General features: G+C 36.5%; 1 protein-coding gene across 1 annotated transcript in view; it reads right to left on the reverse strand.

Moving 5' to 3' along the window:
- CDK14 (cyclin dependent kinase 14) overlaps positions 1 to 19,858 on the reverse strand; it is a 535,950-nt gene that overhangs the window by 332,263 nt on the left and 183,829 nt on the right. The window lies entirely within an intron of this gene.

Here is a 19,858-nt window from a genome sequence, read left to right on the forward strand (position 1 = left end):
GAGCATTTGGGTCCCATCAAGCTTGAATTGTTGAGGACTTGCAAGTTTTATAATACATAAAGTCCATAAAGTTCAAGTGCAATTTAAAATAGTTGTCTTGCATATATATGCAAGGGCCTTGCTATAGTCCTTGTGACAATAGTTCAGATTCCATTTTTGCATTTCTATGGCATGCCAGGTAATAACTGCTCAAAACACAGAGCAGAAATTATCCTTCATTCCTTCCTCATGCAGTTCTTGAGCCCTTATTATGTTCCAGACACTACACATTAAGGACACATAAGTAAATGAAACAGATGCCCATGTGGGAGGGAAAATGAGATATGCAAGTAATTACAACTGTGTATTATTTTAAGAACAGCATTGACCAACGTTCAAGGACATAGGAAGGAGGAACCTAATGTACTTGGAACTACTACATCCCTGATGTAGAAAGAACCTAACGTAGTCCAGAGATTTGAGGAAGGCCTTTGGAATTACTTCTAAGAAAGATATGAGTAGAGGATGAAGGGGAAGAAAATAGGACATCAGAAATGCTCTTAGATAGGTTATGAGACAAAATTGTCTTTATCTTGCACCATATGCAGATGTTGAGCTTCTCAATCAAACTCCATGAGGGCAGAAACTATGTTATATTTGAAAATTACTGTCTCTGTGGTCCAGACAAAATGTCAGACACAGAGAAAAAGAAACTAAATAAATACAGATGGAAACAGTTTTAAACATAGGCTGTGTAGTGGTTCACGCCTGTAATCCTAACACTCTGGGAGGCCAAGACAGGTGAATTTCTTAAGCTTAGGAGTTCAAGACTAGCCTGAGCAAGAAAAACCAGCCAGGCGTTGTGGCGGGCACCTGTAGACCCAGCTACTTGGGAGGCTGAGGCAAGAGGATTGTTCACACCCAAGATTTTGGTTGCTGTGAGCTATGATGCCGCAGCACTCTACCCAGAGTGACAGAGTGAAACTCTGCCTTAAAAAAAAAGACTTAGGAAAACAAAATAATTAAAAATCAGGAAATTTAAAAATGTATTAACATAGAGCACTGTAAACTGGAGTACTAAATCGTGTTTAAACCAATACAATTGATATCTACATAAAACTCACTTACTAAATTTGATCAATTAATTACTAAACATAAACTATTAATGAGTTCTAAAACATCAATTACTAAATTTGATTCTATAGCAGACAGGAATTGAGGAACTATACCTAAAAAGGTACTGAATTCAGACAGTTTTAATGGAATATTTTCCAAACCTTCAAGTAACATAGACAAATTACCCCAGAGCTCAGAAAAAGACAGAGTGCTTCTCAGACAGATGGAAGCAAACCAATCTCTTTATGAATGTAAAAATTCTAAGAATTATGAAATTAGATACCTAAATTCAATAATGTATTAAAAACTAACATGTCAAGACCAAAGTAAGTTACCCTAAGAAATGAAGAAGTAATTCAATGCAAGAATATCTAGTAATGTGATCTTCTAAACTTAACAAATTAAAGAAGTGGATTGGTGATCAGTACAGAAGAACTTTTATGATATTGCATATGACATATTTATTAAATGATTATTTTGCATAAATAAATAAGGCAAAGTTTCTGCTCTAATACAGCAAATGTTCTGTGAATTTTGTATACTTATGAATTATTTCAATCTCATCCAAGAAAAATGTATCAAAGCTTTTTTTTTAAAATGAAACAACAAAAACTATGAGGAAAGAAAAATACTACGAATAAAGGAAAAAATTCCTGATCCTAAGGATACACATGATGACCTCCTGAATGCATGTCCAATTACAATAGCATCACGAATTACAAGAAAGAGATCACCTCCAGAAGTGGAAATCTTCGGAAAGGTAATAAACATTTTTCAAAACCTTTGAAGTTTTTAAATCCATATTTCTCTAAATGTGGGATATGAAAATGTGATGTGTGCATTACACACATCACACCCACACAGCTGTCACCACCTGGGTAACCTTGAACAGGAAACACAACCTCTGTACATCAGTATTATCTTCCTTTGTGTAATGAGGATAATCTGAGTATACCTACTTTATATAGTCACTTCGAAAATTAATGTAAATATCCGTAATGGTTCCAGACATTACGCAGCACCTGGTAGATAATATTGAAGGTGACAAGGATGATAACGATGATTTCTGTGGTGTGCAACGGGGCATAAATAGGTAGGAATATTTGAAAGTATTGCAACTAAACATGCGAATGATAAATATAGTCAGAAAACTAGAACTTCCAGAGGCAGCATTTCCTCCTTACATGGGTGTTCCTCCGTCTGACTGCCCAGACATCCTCATGCCCACTCCACCACTCTCTCCACGCAGCCACTCAAACTGTGTCAACCAAATGCTCCATTTACCTCAGATTGCTCTGAGTGATTGGGGCAAAAATCTGGAGAATATTATATGGAGGAAGGAACAAGAGGTCAGACTTTGTACCCAATATCCTTGCTTGACAAATTTCTACCTACATTAGAAACTGTTTCTTTTCCTTCTCTCTTTTTTAATACATGGTACTATGCCTGGGACGGCATTAGATGTTCCTACCTTACAAATTTCATTACAATGCACCTCTTCGTCCATTACAACCTCTGTCCTTCGTTCTAGTCACTAGATTATGTTTTGATAGTCACTGATGATTTACATTGGTTCGGAAATACAGAAGTAAATTTGATGCCAGAATGTACTTCTTTGTCATTCTATTTTTCACGGTCATTCTGGATATAAAAGTTCAGAACAGAAGGCCCCCATGACAAACAGATCACTCTCACAAGAAGGCACACTGATAATCCCTGCTCTATCTGGATTGATCTCTGGCTATTTCTTTTTCTAGTCAAAAGGAGCACCTGTAGACTAGATCCCTGGTAACTACCTTACAAAGAGTGTTCTCCTCCTACCTCCTCCGTGGTCCTGTGCTAACAGCTCCTCTTCCCCTCACTGCACTATGCCTCACTCGCCTTCTCACATCTCCCCTCTCATCCACTGCTGTGCTCCAGGATGATGCCTTTAGAAGCCCTTATTTTGGCTTCAGGGTTACACCTGAATGCCTGGGAACAACACATCGACCTTCCATGAAGTGGGCGGGTCTAAAGGAAGCTGTCAAATGTGGCTAGACTTACAGACAAAGCAGAAAATGGAGGGAGTACAGAAAGGGGCTCTAAAGGCTCAATTCCTACGTCAGTAAATCCAAAATTAGGATCCTCTTTCCTCTGTGTTGATTATCCAACAGGTAGCAATTACTTGGCTATTTACGTAGGTGCAGGAATATTTGTGGGGGAAGGAATCTGAGGACTGTATATGAAATCATAACCCCCCGGAGGTGAAAGAGATGCTTTCTGTAAAAGAGTTTTCAGGGTTTAAAATTTGGATTTCACCACATTGAGGCAATTTCTCTCTGACCGAATCAATTTACAAGGCAAAAGAAAGTATCTCTTTGTAAAAGGATAGGCCATGGAAAGACCACAGAAAATCAGAAAGACTTTTTACTCCATAAGCACTTTCACATAGGTGAATCTCAGTTAATTTCAATTCTATGCAGAACCAAGAACTTGAAGTGTGGACTAGATGCTGATGTTGGTGTGGATTCCCAAGGGGAGTACCTTGAAGGTGACCACAGTGACGTTCAGCAACAAGATCTGCAGCACTTTTTCTAAGACGAGTCCGCGAACTTAATTGTCTGACCCAGTATAATGACTAATATTACTCATGTGCTGCACACGGTCATGAGGCTTATAAGGAAAGACATGAGAGAAAACTAGAAAGATAAATTATGTATATAATTGAGAATAATTCCTCAAAAGGAACTAGAGAACAATACCTCAAAAGAGGACCAGGACAAAGAGGCGGGCCAAAGGGAAAGATGAGACACAAATGGACCATGACATTCATCTTTTCCACACTCTCCCCTCTCCATACCCGGCCCTTTTTCAAACCTGACCCCAAGTCAAGGGAAAGAAGCAACGCCCTTCACCTAAATCCACTGGTAAGAAAGCTATCTGAAACTCAGACAGCTCCACGGACTTGAAATCTTGCCCAGTTTCCAGGGCAGGAACAATTATAGGTCAATTGCTAAGGAGACTTTCCATTTAGTATGTGCTTATGTTGCTCTTTATTTAGTCTAATTTATTATGTATGAAGTGAGATTTTCTATTTGTTTACTCTTCAAATAATCAAACCTCCTATTCATGAGATATCAAGTTCCTCGGAGTAATTCTGCTTTTGCGTTTCAGAGTGTACTTTTCACAACAATCAAGAATCCAATAAAGCCCCTTCTTGACAATATGTATTTGTTTCCATTCTCCTGTAATGTTAAACATGGTATCCCAGTATTTGTCAGCTAATTTTGATGTTCTTCAGGAATACTGCGGAAATGAGACATTGAAAATAGCATAGCCCTATTTTTTTGCATCTAGGCTAAAAATAAGGACACCATTCCATGGAGATAACCATCGGAAATCTTTGTTTTGAATTGAAGTTATGTTAAATATAGTCTCCACATCCTTAACTTCTGTTTCATTTAATTCTCCATTTTTAATAAGAATTAATTTTCCATTTTTAATAGGACTAAAAAACTATTTCATAAGCATAAGAATATGGAAAGATTATAAAAAGTAATTCTGAACTTCTTGATTCTTAAATAGGTACACTTACTTTGTGTTTACCAAAATTCACTTATATTTGTATTTTGAAATTAAAAACCTGATTCACAAAACAAAAAAATTAAGTGGAAACATGATTTTAAAAGATGGGATACGTTAAGAACTAGTTGACAGCATATGAAAACTGGCAGCATAAAAATCTAGAGCCCTCCTTTCCCTGAATGATGCTTGATTGTTTAAAAAGCCCATATCCAATTCTGATTCCAGATACCACAACCTCCTCTCTGTAAATGAACGTTTAGTACTCTCAATGGAAAGCGAACATACCTAGAAATTCACAATTTTTAGAGGAAAAGTAATTTCCACTCTCCTGTGGTACCCCATGTGGTCTCTAGATTTATGACAATGACAATAATTGCTAGTGTGACCAAGGCAGCAAGGGTGACCGCCTTGATACTTTCTCTTCCTTGGCCAGTGTCACTTTCATAACATTGTTCCACATCTGGGACACAACACACACACATTCTTAGTACAACCACACTTACGGGTAGTAATGAACTTTGGAATAACTCACTATTCCTTTAGTTTTTTTTTTTTTTTTTTTTTTTTTTGTAGAGACAGAGTCTCACTTTATGGCCCTCGGTAGAGTGCCGTGGCCTCACACAGCTCACAGCAACCTCCAACTCCTGGGCTCAAGCGATTCTCTTGCCTCAGCCTCCCGAGTAGCTGGGACTACAGGCGCCCGCCACAACGCCCGGCTATTTTTTGGTTGCAGTTTGGCAGGGGCCGGGCTTGAACCCTCTACCCTCAGTATATGGGGCCGGCGCCTTACCGACTGAGCCACAGGCGCCGCCCTATTCCTTTAGTTTTTAATCTATTTCACCTGTAGCTCATTATAATTTATTGGAGAATTGTTACTGCCAGAGGCAACGGAAGAAAACATATAAAATTTGAACCCTCCTTTCTTCTACAGCAATCAATGTTGTTTTCCTCTAGGTATAATCTCTGTTTTAATCAACCTACATTGCTGTAAGAATTAAAACATCAAATTACTAAGCAGCTAGGGTCAGTCTCTTCTTAGACGCAGTCCACAAGATAAAATTGACTTTGAAATTGCACTTTTCCCTGTTAAGCTTTATAGTACTCATCTAATTCACTCCCAAATCATAATTAATGAAATTATAATGTGAGTTCCGACACATGGAGAGCAGTTATTAATCAGAAAAGATGCGGGGGGCTGGGACTTTAACCAATGTATCCTATAAAACAAAATCACAGCATTCAGAATATTTAATAGACGATGTTTCTATCTATATGTGCCAGAAGAGCCCATTTTAGAAACAATGATTATAAAATGAAACTTTCTAAATATTTTATCAAATGATATCTAGACTTTATGTTAATGCATTAAAATTTCCTATCATCTTTAACAGCAAAAATAAGACTTTCATGAACTATTACAAAAGTGCTCTCTCCCCCCTCCGAAGTAGAGATTCTAATTCCCACTAGATTATTGTGCCTCATAAGACGTGGTATGACAATAAGGCAACACAGTCTTCCGCTTATTCCACATCACCCAGACACATGGTATCCTCAAACATTTCACTTGTCTTACACAGATTTATTTGACATATTACAAAATCTTTTTCTGGGTTATTTTATTTTTACCAAATTTAAGCCACCTAAGAAATGTTTGAAATTCTACCAGTCAATTACACACATATTCCCTAAAGAGGGTAAAGGCAGTCAACACACATAGAAGTTTATACTTCATAAAAATCCTCTCATCGGAATCACGGAGCAATAGCTTATTCCCTAATTAAATTAGCCATTTCTTTCTTTTTTCTTTTTAAATCATATCATGTAAAATCCGCTGCTCCTTTTTGGTCGCAATGACCTATATGACCTAACCTATATGATCATAATATTCTAAATGTGTCTTAGCTGTTCCATAATTCTGCCTAAATGGTTTTAGTTGTCATTTCTGAATCTAAAATGCATGGGCAGCCTGGGGCTGATGACTGGAACAGGAAGTATTTCCAAGCAGATCCACATCATGTAAAACCAGCAACCTGAAAAATTTCATCCATTACAACACAAAACTTACTATATGGCTTCTGGCAAGGACATCATGGATAGACCGACAGTATAGCTCTGCCCAGGCAGTAATGCTACCGCAAACCATTCTTCTCTGATAAAAAGAATGCAGACACTCGTGATTCAAAAGCTCAAGCATCTAAAGTAACTTCAATCTTGTAGGAGCTAATTCTTAAACCCAAACATATTTCTATATTTGTGTCTGTTTACTTACTTTTAAAACTTATAGGACATCTAAATGAGTTTCTTTTTAATTTAATAAATTCAATATATAGCTTTGAGAAGTGTCAAAAAATTGGGGGAAATCAAATCTTCTAGAAGCGTAACATTCTACGTAACCATATGCTATTCCAGCATTAGATGACTGAGCAAAATGTGCTGCTTTCTTCCAACAGTGGAGACGAGGGCTGCCCAGTATGATTTTTATGCCCTCTGGCAAACCATTCACAAGACTCAATTACACAAAACATGTTAATAGAGTCAAATCACCACTTTAGAAAATATGTTCATGCTATTTTGAAGGGAAGTTGATTTTGTCAGAGGAAAAATACAAAGCCAACAGGTAAGAGAATGAAATGTTCTGATCATCAAACATCCTCAAAAAGGTTTAAAAAGGAACAAACAAAAGGTTAACAAGGTAGTCCACACAAAAATTTTTGGACTCAACTCTTGATACAAAAGAAAAAAAGAGAGAGAGCTGGAATAGTTCTTAGGAATATCTTAACCTTGAAAACACTTTTCTTGAGCTACCCTGCTAGAATATGAAAGATTCCAAAATTATAGGGTGAAACCAGCATAAATGAAAATAGTTAGGAAAAGAGAACTAAAGAGGAGAAGAGATAAAAGGGGAGAAGGAAGATAGAAGAATCAAATGTAGCCATCCTAACATAACTTTTGCTGACTACAAAACTAATCACTGAACCCTTTCTTCATCCGGTTCTCAGACCACACAGGAATGGTCACAATAAATGCGTGGTTCAGAAAACTCTATGAACCGTACTGAATGAACTGGAGGTCCAGGTTATTTTTAATTTTAAAAATAGTAATTCTGGAACACATAACCAAAAACTAAATACTAAATAATCATAATTTGTTAACTCATCGCCCCATATTTTTTCAATACCAAAAAGAATCACTATTTTCAAACTCGTATAATGGGTAAAGTATGGTGAAATGATACAAAGATGAACAAAAAGTCTTCACAATTCAGGAGCTTACTGATGACTATGGGGAAAATAAAAATGACAACCAAATGCCTGTCAATATATATTCTTCCTTTTAGCTAAAATGAAGCATTTAAGAATTTGTTCATAACATTAGTCCCAGTGTTAACAATTTTAGGAGGCTTTATACCAACAAAAAACAGAGAGATGTGTTAGAAGCAGTACTGTTAAGATGTTATAATGCAAAATACTGTAGTGTTCTTAAGCCTGGTTATAAATTATCCAAACATTTATGGGGCAAGAATTGTGGTCTCCATGAGAGGACAGGTAAAAAATTCCCTTAAATTGGAGAAATTGTTTGAAAATTAAATTTATATTATAAATGTAGAGTTTAACCTAAATTTTCTAGCTGGCAATAACGCACAATATGTAGAGTAACAAATTATTCTATATGAAATATCTGTTTGCCATGTATGATGAAAGAGGCAATGTATTTTGCTATTTTTGTAGCACATGTGAAATGTAAGTACTTTTATGTAAAATCTCTGCAATTTAAATAAAATTTTATTTGTTAATTATTTTACTATAGTGTACATAAAAAGAAAAAGCAATTTAGGTCTCTCAAACTCAATGACTAAAAAAGATCATGCCAACATTATCTTCTAAAGCTCAAGTTTCAAGTACAGAGTAGGATGCTTTGAAGCCTGAGAAATTGAGGAGTGGTGAAATACACTGCTAAGAATCCACAGAATTGTAAAAATTTTGTTTCAAGTAGCTCTTAATAGCTAGCAATAAAAAGACCTCAGATTACAGAGGGGGAAAAAAAAAACCTCAGGAATTCTTGTATGTTGAGTACTGCCAAAAGTTAAAATGGAGTAGAAATTCCAAGCTATTTGTCAGCTTCTAAGGCCAAAAGTCAAATTGCTCACTTGCCTGTCATAAAAAAAAAAGCCAAAATTCAAGTCTTCACGTCTTCTCTTCTTCCCTTCTACTAGTTTTGTTCAATCCAGGGGTAAAGAAAATGTGCGTGCAAACAGCCCTCAGAATGGGAGAAGATATTTGCGGGTTATGTCTCCGACAAAGGTTTAATAAACAGAATCCACAGAGAACTCAAATGCATTAGCAAGAATAGGACATGGGATCCCATCGCAGGCTGGGCAAGGGATTTGAAGAGAAACTTCTCTGAAGAAGACAGGCGCGTAGCCTTCAGACATATGAAAAAATGCTCATCATCTTTAATCATCAGAGAAATGCAAATCAAAACTACTTTGAGATATCATCTAACTTCAGTGAGACTAGCCTGTATCACGAAATCCCAAGACCAGACATGTTGGCGTGGATGTGGAGAAAAGGGAACACTTCTGTACTGCTGGTGGGAACGCAAATTAATATATTCCTTTTGGAAAGAGATATGGAGAACACTTAGAGATCTAAAAATAGATCTGCCATTCAATCCTGTAATCCCTCTACTGGGCATATACCCAGAAGACCAAAAAGCACATCATAACAAAGATATTTGTACCAGAATGTTTATTGCAGCCCAATTCATAATTGCTAAGTCATGGAAGAATCCCAAGTGCCCATCGATCCACGAATGGATTAATAAATTGTGGTATATGTACACCATGGAATATTATGCAGCCTTAAAGAAAGATGGAGACTTTACCTCTTTCATGTTTACATGGATGCAGCTGGAACATATTCTTCTTAGTAAAGTATCTCAAGAATGGAAGAAAAAGTACCCAATGTACTCAGCCCCACTATGAAACTAATTTAGGGTTTTCACATGAAAGCTATAACCCAGTTACAACCTAAGAATAGGGGGAAGGGGGAAAGGGAGGGGAGAGAGTGGGGAGGTGGGTAGAGGGAAGGGGATTGGTGGGATTACACCAGCAGTGCATCTTACAAGGGTATATGTGAAACTTGGTAAATGGTCTGTGAAGCTAGTGAATGATGCCCCATGATTGTATCAATTGTACACAGCTATGATTTAAAAAAAAAAAAAAAAAAAGAAAAAGAAAATGCCTTGCTGTGCATGGGTGTTAAATTAAAAATACCTTGGAAGGAAGACCTGCTTTATATTTTTCTCAATCATTAGATACTCTCAAACTTTCAAAGATAACTTCCCAAGGAGCTTGGCATATTTGGCAGATACAGTTGCTGTTTTGAATAGGGGAGGGGGGAGGATGGGTGGCAGGGAGGGTGATTGGTGGGACCACATGTACCGTGCATCTTACAAGGGTACATGTGAAACTTACTAAATGTAGAATATAAATGTCTTAACACAATAACTAAGAAAATGCCAGGAAGGCTATGTTAACAAGTGTGATAAAAATATGTCAAATTGTATATAAAATCAGTGTATGGTGCCCCATGATTGCATTAATGTACACAGCTATGATTTAATAAAAAAAAAAAAAAAGAATTGTAAAACTTTAAAAAACAAAGACCAATACCATAGCTTCTCATTACACTTTAAACTAAATTTTTATGCCAAAATCTAGTTAAGTAGTCAGTGAATTAGAGCTAATAATATCCCTTCATTCTCTTGACTTTGTGCAATTTGTCAGAAAAAGAGTACTGAAAAAAAATTTCAAGGGAAAGATAAAATCTCGTCTATTCTGTTTGGGATGAAATCAGTTAATGCTTTCCTGAAGCTCAGGCTGAAAACACCATTTGAAAGTCAGTATTAGCAAAATTTAAAAAGAAGTATTGGTGTCCAAATTTGAGTCAATTACCAAAAAGAACTTCAGAAAATCATACTGCAGAAATTTCGGTAAAATATTTCTCAATATTTACTGCAAAACAAATAGTAGAGTTGCCATATAATTATCATAATCAACAAATAAAGCTGGTTGTAGCAGTTTCTATGGAAAACATAGCAGAAACCATATATGACAGGGAAGATAACCACACTTATGCTCAGTTTTGACACCACCTATGACACAAAAGCTTGTGAAAAGCAAAGCTGCCTTAGTGTCCTCGTTGAGAAAAGGTTTGGTTTTTGAATGTTAAAAAGCCAGACTCAGGCCTGGCACAGTGGTTCAGGCTTGTAACCCTAGCACTCTGGGAGGCCGAGGCAGGTGGATTACCTGAGCTCAGGAGTTCAAGACCAGCCTGAGCAAGAGCGAGACCCCATCTCTACTAAAAATGAAAAACTGAGGCAAGAGTATCACTTAAGCCCAAGAGTTTGAGGTTGCTGTGAGCTATGATGCTATAGCACTCTACACATACATATATACATACATATAAACACAGATACAATATGCTTGTGAGTATAAGTCATAAAAAAAGTCTTCAAAGACAATACATGGGAGCACTGACTTTCTCTGAGGTGGCTGGATAATAACTTGGCATGAATCAGTTAGGATAGGTGGACCAGGTTATGCTGCAGTAACAAACAACTTTTGCTAACAATTTATTGGCTGAAGCAGGTCACATAGCTGCAACCAACTGCAATAGAAAAGGGCAATGTATTCTTTGCAGGGAGCAGTACACACATTTGAGAACAGTAACACAATCTTCCACATTAAACCAACCCTACTCATCTTTTTTCTTCACTGATAATATAGAAAGGATATTAAATACATACATATGTATATATTTATATTGAATTTGAAAAGAACTCTTGGCCAAGAATTCAGTAACTCTAAAAGGACACTACGATTTCACCAACTTCTCATCTAAAGGTAACTTTTTTAGAAATTCTTGCTATACCATGTTAGTTTTTTCCTTATGAACGCTGAAAATCTGATTTTCTGGTACAATGTCTTATACGCTAGGATTCTTAAATCAGAACCCCTTATTCTGACAATGACTTCCCTAATAGGCAACCAATCATTGATAAACTATAGTTATAAAATAATCTTTGATATAGTTTGGACTCTCCGGGTGGAGGATGAAATACAGCATGCCTGTTATGTAAAAGGAATAAAACATGTTCATTAGCTGAACTATAGAAAAGAAAAAGAAAGCGAAGCTGGACAAAAGAAGTCAAGTGTGATGCTGGCCGATAAATCCTCAGCCAACCTCGCACCAGGGCTGCACTGTGTTGGGCAGGAATGACAAGACCTTTGCACCTTCACATTTCACAGTCACCAGAAACAGGATGCCTGGGGAAAGGCGTGACCTCATTCAGGATGCATCTCTGAAGCTTAAACAGATGTTGGAGGAGCTGACAGCTGGAGGCATGCTGCTGATATTTCCATAGCTGGCAGCAAGTCCTACCTTACAGGAGACTATAGCACCATGCCTGTATGCTTGCTACACTCTATACGGTATTTTAATGAAAACCTTGATAAATGACCCACACACACATACATGAACACACACACACATTGTGTCCAATGTATCTTTTCTATGAAAATAACCACATCAAGTTGGCAAAGATTTATAGAGTGCCCACTGCAGTTGGTAATACAACATACATGAAATGAGAAATCAGTCCATGCTCTAAGGGAAACTAGGTGCCCATTCATCTTACACAGATGTCATGGTGACAAATAAGAATAATCATGTTGCCCTTTGAACATTTTGAAATATACCACTCAGTTCATTTTATTTTTAGTCAGCTGAAATCTGATTTAAAAGGAGAAGGCAGATCTCTAGACTTCTCTTTTTCTCTAATAAATATTTTATTGCTAACCATATTCTTACCATACCTCTTTCCCTCAGCATTGTTCAATTTTTATCTTCTTATTAGAGTCAGATATCTCTCCTCAATATATTTCCTAAAATTCTAGCTAGAGTACTCAACGTTTTCTCTTTCCTTGCTGCTTCTTCCTTTTCCACCTAATTGAAAAGGATAATGAAATAGAAAGGGTTGAAAAGAGAAATCGATTCATTCTTCCAAATGTTCCTGACAGTGAATGGAACCAAAGCTAGTAACTGAGATCAAAGCATTAAAACAAAGATCACATTTTCAAAAAGAAAAAAGGAAAACCCCAAAAGATGAAAAATTCTTACTTAGCAAATAGCTTCCATGACAAATTAGTTTTTCAGTTCCCAAATTATGAAACAGAAATGAGGCATGAGCATCTGTTGGGGATTTATAACTGGGATATGAATATGCCAGTGAGAAAGGAATAAATTATTCACTTGAAGTTGGATGTTAACTCAGAACACTTCAGTTCATTTTCTTAAAATGAAGTCTTGAATAATATCCAGCAATCAAAAACATAGTGGAATTGCAAAATGAAAAATCCATATATTCTTAGTAATTAAAATTTAAAATCAGAACCTTTCATCGTTGTACATTTCTTTATACATAAACTTACATTGTAAGAAATTTCTTACTGGCTTTAAAATAACATAAGATGAATGAATTTGTATCTATACATGTATCAACATCCCCAAAATCATCATAACAAATCATAACAAAAACAAAGCAATCACTAACCAGCCAATCAACAAGAGAAAATATTTTCTATCAGGACAGCGCTTCTGGGTAAAAGCACACACAGACATTAGATACTACTCTTGTGCCTAAAATTTTATTGATAGGATGATACTTTAATAACAGTTAATTCAAGTATCTTCACTCCCATGGACTTGTCACATTTGAAAAACTCTCACAATTGATAAGTAGCAAGGAGTTATATGTTAAGTATTAATGAGCAAAAAAATTATCTAATTACACAGTGGTTTGCACAGTGACAAACTTTAGCATTTGTTCATATTTAAATTTATTAAGAATGGATGAGATTCCAAAGTAAAGATGGCAAACAGAACATATATATTTTCTTTGTACCTCCTGAATCCCCATTCAACAAATTTTAGAAGTCCAAAACAGTTGGTAGCAAGTTTAGCAAAATACAAACAACCAACCAATCAACCAAATGGAATAGTAAACTGGCAGTGGAGAAAGCCTAGGAACAGCACACTACTCAGGCACAGAGTAACCAAAAGGATTCAGAATTGGACGCACCAGGAAGTGGGAACTAATAAAAATTCTACATGTGGAAATCTACTACACAAAAAATTGGTTCAAAGTCTTTTTGGCAGCTATTTACTCCTTAGATCCCCTTTCCTACTCTGGTTATACACATAACTGAGCCTCCCAAACCTAGAGAAGGTAAAACAGAGGGAGTCTGAACTGGGAAATCCACCCTGTAGGGATAGGGAGATTATCGCGAAAACAGGAGGATCAGGTGGGGTCCTATCTACTACTTTGTTTCCAGAAGGCTGGCAAGTAGGCCTCTATCCTTCATGCAGGAGTTTAGAAGATTTTCACTGGGAACCTTATTGCACTGCAGGAAAGATGGATAGTGACATCAAGGGATCTCGCTACAAAATGGCTTAGTCAGTTCCTACAGTGAAATTCATGGTGAACCAGCTACCTACGCACTAAGTGTTCTCAATCAGGCTGCTTCTGCACCAGCTATCTCACCACAGCCTCTATATTAAGAAGGGAGCCCAAAACAACCTAAAAGAAAAAAGAAAAAGAAAACTATAATTTGGTAGAAACATAATTCTACTTTTAGAAAAATTTTAACATGCCCCCTGAGTGAGAGGCTCTTTTACAAATGGAATTTAAAAAAATAATAATAAAAAAAAAATTCTGCAATATGTTTGTAGTCAAATTCAAATTCTATCATTAAAAAAAAAGAAAAAGAAAAACTTTGAAAAGACTATTAATATTTTCAGTGAGATAAAACATACTATAATCTTTAGATAAGAAAAAGGGTATTAACAAATAAAATATTAAGAACAAAATACCTTACAAATTAATGTTTTTTAATTTAAGAATTTTCATAGAATATGTGAAATACAAAATTGAAGAAATATCCCTTACAGTTGGTTGAGCTGAAAGAAGAACATAACTAGAAAATGGGAGAGAAAAAACAAAAGAGTGAATTTTGTTACACACAAATTGTATTTCAATAAAGCTGTGGCATTACAAAAAAAAAAAAAAGAATGAAAGGATATGAGATTTCAGATCAAAGTGAAATCAATGAAAATAAAGCAGTACCTTAGTTTCTTTTAGACATCATCATAAAATTTCAAAACCCAGGGCTAGGCACCCGTAGTTCAGTGGTTAGGGCGCCAGCCACATGCACCAGGGCTGGTGGGTTCGAACCTGGCCCAGGCCTGCTAAACAACAATGACAACAATAACAAAATAACAGCCAGGAGTTATGTCCCAGCTACTTGGGTGGCTGAGTCAAGAGAATCGCTTAAGCCCACGAGTTTGAGGTTGTTGTGAGGGCAAAATAAGTGAGACCTGTTCCTAAAAAGCTATTAGAATTTACAGTCCTCAAAACTCCAACCCAGCAAAGATAGGAAAGGTATGCAAGGAAATCAGAAAAGAAGCACCAGGCAGAGACTCCGGGAAGGACTGAATTAATAACAGAAATGAAACAGAGGAAATTAATATTGATTCCAAGGAAACCAAAGTTTGGACAGAGAGGGAAAAGAAATCACAGTATAATACATGCTTTGGCTGCAAGATTTATATTAAAAAATAATGTAAATATAGTAGAGCCTCTATAGTTGGCAATCTCGCCACATTGACCAGCACCTGAAGTTGATCTAGTTTTCTAGACTGGACATGCACCACATATACTAGCCTCCTTATAATGACCACCTCTGTATATCATCCCCTGGGAGGTCAACTTACTATGTTAAATTCCACTATGTCAAATTCTGAAATCTTACCTAACCAAAATTACAATCTATATTATATAACTAATTAGAGGGTGGCAAGGCCGCCAGAGAAAAATGAGTCCATGTGTTCTACAGTGGAGTAATGAGAAAAAAAACTAAAGTCCCATTTTGCACTGTAGGAATCAGTAGATGATAACAAAGATAAACAAGAAATGACAATAAAAGAAAATTGTATTACATGTTCAGAGAAAAATTCAAAAGAATCAGCTGAAAGAGTAGAAAGTTGACGATAAAAACTGAAGTTTTTTGGCGGCGCCTGTGGCTCATAGGAGTAGGGCGCCGGCCCCATATGCTGGAAGTGGCGGGTTCAAACCCAGCCCCAGCCAAAAACTGCAACAACAACAAAAAAAAAAAAAAAACCAAAAACTGAAGTTTTTCATAACTAACTTAGAACTTAAGTGACTCATTAATCTATATGCAAGTATAAAATATAGAAACCACAATCATATCAACAAAAGTGAATATTTACTTTTAATTTAATGAGTGATTTAATACCCCTTGACCAAAGCACATTAAACTAAAACATTATGTGATATTAACTAAATATTCATGAAATGCAAGAAAATAATAATCAAATTATAATGAAGTAAATAGAAGAAAAGAAATGGCCCTTATAATGGTATTCATTTGTCAAATTACTGATTCTGAAAATCGTTGAAAAGTTACAACCACTCCACTTCCTCCACTTCGTATGATACATAATAATGTATATTTTCTCACTTAGAGCTGAATTTGCCAGTGATTTTTTTTCTTCAACTACTTAATGGACTCCTTAAGAGAAGGTAATTAGAATTACTGATCATCTTCGTCCTGATCTTCAGCACCTTTGATGGCAACTTTTGTCCCTTAGCTGAAGTCTTTCTCTAATTTCTTCAAGCTGATCATTGTTGTCGGTCTTATTATAGTTAACATATCACTCCCCTGCCTCCACCCACCCCGAAACATGCGCAGTTTTTTCAAAGTATTGTTTTCTTAACTTAGGAAACATGGCAATAATTCCTGTGAGAAAAAAAATTAAAATGAAAAATAAGTTATTTTCTTTCTGAAAAAATTCTCCTTTTATTATTGTTTTTATCCTCCCTAAGATTTCTCTACCATTAAGTGTGGTATTTTTTAAGATAAAAATATTAAAATTAAGTGAGAACAATAACGGGATGAGTGAAAATGCCTGAATATTCAGCATTTACTATGGGGACAGTCAGCAATCAGGCATGAATCCATCTTAGATATTGTAGATTGAATACTCAATTAAGAGTAAGAGTGCCTAATAAGGATGGCAACTACATAAAACTAGAATGTAGAAAAGGTAAGTATGATATAAACAGGAAAAAAATTAAACTAAAATATCAGCACCTAACATAATAAAACAAACCACTGAAAATGACTAAAAGTAACCATGATTCCACATTAGATGAGAAAAAGCCATTAGGGAAAAGGACAGAAAAGGAGTTAATTGACTTTGTCCTACCAATTAAGAGAAAATGAGTTCGTAAGAGAGCAGCGATTGAAAGCTAGCTTGTTTCCTTTTCATTTCTTTAATTTCTCCTTATACTTCAGAATTCTTCTATCTTACACCGCCTGCACTTTCAGTCATCCATAAGGTTTACATCTGTTCACATTTCGTACTTGGCTCTGAATGACAACTGACCCCTTCAGAATACAAAATCGCAGTATCACACTGTGTAACTAGTTCTCCATATACAAAACAAAAACATTCTAAAATCCTTCCATAAAGAAAAGCCTATAAGTCAAATCTAGTTTTTCTATTGTTTTCACTACAACACAAATACAGGGTGACCATAAAGTTAAAAAATTGCACACAAACTTTATGGACACAAGTCCCATACAAACTTTATGTATACAAGTCCCACAACACATGAAGAACTATGACAACAATCGATGACTCATATGGCTCCTGGAGGTTGCAGAGTCCTCCACAGGAGGGCTATGTATTTGTCTCTCTAGAACCTAAGGATAATTTGTGGCAGAGAAAAGACAGTATATTGGAGAAAAAAAATGAATGAATGAATGAGTAAATTATTAAGTGAATGAGTCTAACAAGTTGTGTTTCTGTTTCCAGAGATTATGTTCAATGCTACTTACCAGGTCCAATGTCTGTTAGTTGGGTGATGGATTCCCTAAAGCCCTGACTTGACCACTATGTCATCTATGCATGTAACAAAACTGCACTTGTACTCCATAAATGTATACAAATTAAACAAAAATTACGTCAAATGGGGCAAGTTTATATAATAGTTGCAGAACCCTGGGCAATCCTTTGCTGTGTAAACTTGTACTTACTTGGATTCATGTTCACTCAAAAGATAACATGAGGCAGCCACTGGGAAGGGCGTTTGTGAAGTATTTAACATCTTAGCCTGAATTTCCTCATCTGCATAATGGAGGGACTTCATCCCTTCTTCACAGTATGTATCAGTGAGGACTTCATGAAAGAAGGTATCTAAATGACATATTTCCATGCCATGCACGTAGTACAGGCTAGGAGCCCTTCCTGCAATGTCCCTGAGGCAGATCCTTCATCCTCTACTTGGACACTTTCAGCAAAAGGTGCTCACTATACTTCACAGCCATGGATTCAATTCGCAGATAATGAAAAACTGAACATTCCTCCCAGAATTAAGCCAAAACCAGCCTCCTCAAAACTCGCAAGCTTAAGCTTTCTGATCCCGTTTGGAATATACCGTACCATCTTTTTTTCTCCTCTCCTGGTAGTCTTCAGTTCTCCTAGATAAGTCTCCTCAGCACCAGTAATGGTGCCATCACACCATCTTACTGCCATTTCCTTCGGTTCCTGTCAAAACCCAGGGCCTCGTACCGGCCATGGAGTTTGTGGATGAGGCCTGGAAGTACAGGGTACAGTCGAGGTCCCACGCTCTTGCTCTGGATTCACATCAGCTATTATTGTTGCCACCCACATCTCAATGTTGGCTCATTCTCAGCCAAAGAAATTACTCGACTTTTTTACATGAATTGTTTTTAAGTCAATGTTCTTCTGCGTTGTTTTTCTATATTAGATTGGAATGCTTTTTTTACAAAACCAAACATAATGTTTTACTTACTTCCGTAGTAATTCACCTTGCAGGTTATGCTCATCATTCTACCAGATTCTTTTTGACCTTAATTCTATCACCCCAAGTGTTAATTCCAGTTCCTACCTATGGCACACACTCAAATAGGACAAACAAACCATTACCATGTCTTCATCTAAGTTATTATTAAAAATAACAATTAGAGAAAGGACCAGGACAATGCCCTCTAGCACGTGCCCACAGACTTTTCTCCATATGGAGAAAAAAACAATAGGTTTTGGGTAAAGTTGTTCAACTAGAGATAAACTAAAAAAATTAATAATCTTTAAAACAAACAGATTTCATTCCTATTCTGATTTCAAGGATCTCATGAGAGTTCCTATCACAAGTTTGTTGAAATCAAAAAATAACATATTGGGCACAATGACACAAGCCTATAATCCCGAGTACTCAGGAGACTGAGGCGGCAGGATCACTTGTGCCCAGGAGTTCTAGGCCAGACTGGGCAATAAAACGTGACTCCATTTTTTAAAAAATAATTAAGTAAATTAAGTAAGGAGGATAAAGATTATTAGACCTTTATATCTAAAAATCTAGTTTTGAGTTTCACTAATGTTCCATATTAAGCTTAGATTCAGAGATTTGTTCCCCACTACCCTTTAAAAACCAACATTATTTGGGCAGCACTGATGGCTCATGGAGTAGGGCGCCAGCCCCATAAACCAGGGGTGGTGGGATCAAGCCCCGGCCAAAAACTACAAACAAACAGACAAACAAAAAACCAACATTACTTTTGACCATCTGCATTCTTACTGATTTTCATAAAGAGAAACAATGATTCCATGAATACGCCACCTGCAATTTTTTTTCACATTGTAGATATAACTTATCCAGGACTAGATAATAAGCTTACTCTAGTGGATGTTTATGAGGTGCTTTGGGGAGCATGACGGGGGGTGATACAGGAACCTAAGAGGAGCATGCCCTGTATTTGAATGGATTTGCTACACTGAGAAAACTCAGTGGATGGGAGACAGGGAACACCAGCCATCACAAAAGCCAAAATGCTAAGACTCTCTCTCTCCGGATCCTGGGCAGTCAAGACAGGGGCACACAATCTCATCTCAGCCACCCAAACACAAACAATCCTGGCATAGCATTAGTAACTAACAATTCAAAGAAGCAACAGGAATGTAGATGTCATTTTGACATCACGAGCAGAACTAATGACTGCCAAGCAGCAAGGCCAGCGAAGAGGCAACATCCC

The sequence above is a fragment of the Nycticebus coucang genome, chromosome 11 (assembly GCF_027406575.1).
Source record: "Nycticebus coucang isolate mNycCou1 chromosome 11, mNycCou1.pri, whole genome shotgun sequence".
In the NCBI taxonomy this organism is placed as follows: Eukaryota; Metazoa; Chordata; class Mammalia; order Primates; family Lorisidae; genus Nycticebus; species Nycticebus coucang.